This window comes from Equus caballus, chromosome 11 (assembly GCF_041296265.1).
Source record: "Equus caballus isolate H_3958 breed thoroughbred chromosome 11, TB-T2T, whole genome shotgun sequence".
In the NCBI taxonomy this organism is placed as follows: Eukaryota; Metazoa; Chordata; class Mammalia; order Perissodactyla; family Equidae; genus Equus; species Equus caballus.
This window is the reverse complement of record NC_091694.1, coordinates 38,265,333-38,266,539: the sequence shown is the minus strand read 5'-3', so window position 1 is coordinate 38,266,539 and position 1,207 is coordinate 38,265,333.

Below are 1,207 nucleotides of genomic sequence, written 5' to 3'. Positions count from 1 at the left end.
GGGAGATAATCTTGGGGACCAGAGCAAGGTTGTAAGGGGCGTGAGATAGGGGAGGAGAAAAAAACAACAAAGGGCAGATTATTGAAGTTGCTTCTATAGAAAGCTCAGGACCCTCTGAATAACCATGCAGAATGAACCTCAGAATTATCCCCTTGAAGGAAGGAGGCTGGAGCATTCACCTCTGACTCCTGTCGCCATTGTTTGAGGGCGGTATTCATCTTTTACACTTCTTTGCTGCACATGTGCAGGCTGACAGCCTTCTCGGGCTTCAGAGAAAGCCCTGAGTCAGAAAAGCAGAGACATCACTTTGCATGCATGAGAGAAGATGCTGGCAGCACGCCCAGAACTGTCCACCAGAGCTGCACCGAAATCAGGTCAACTGAGAGAATGCAGCATGGGGCAAAGAAAGTGGCTGCTACAGTCCACCCCTTGGAGTGCTCAGATCTGCTCGTGACCCAAAACAAGTGCATTTGGTCACTGAATTTTCAAGCTGTAGCTGGTCTTAATCTCTAAAAAGAAGAATTCTTCAGGCAGGAAAGTGAGTGGGTCAAGGTGGAAGAACCAACTGCTACAGCAGGTCCTGAGGCTACAGTTGATATTCATAATTTACATCCTCTACCACTTATGCTTTGCTTCCTCCTCCCTCAGTCGGTGCTTCAGCTGGCCTGGGTTGCCTGCTCCCTGAGGGGTGTAAGCCCTTGGTTGCCTTACCTTCATCGGGCTACGGCTGCTGCAACAGCCCATTCACTATTATCATCAGGCATGGGAACATCAAGAGACATCCCAGTGAACCCCTGAGCTCCTGATAGAGTCCTCCTTGCCCTCACTGGAGAGCACAACCCCAGCTCTTTATGAAAATCATCATCAATCCCCTCCACCTTTTCTTTGCTATTACACTGACATGAAGAACCCAGAGTGACCAGGCACGCTCACAGTGTCGCTCACAGTGGAACCCTACAGTACATCCTGGTGGAAATGTTCCCACAGGAACCAGAACCTTTACTGCACCAAAGCCTAAAGTTGTGGCAACAGAAAGAACACATTCTCCATGAAGGTCACTAGGAATGATGACAGGTGGACCCAATCCTATCTCCACCCCTTGTTTCCCAGACACATATATTCTAGCCCATACATGAGCCATTGATTCAATACACACACCATACCCTGGAGGTCAGTACCACAACCCTGCAAAGAGTTTTTCACAAAC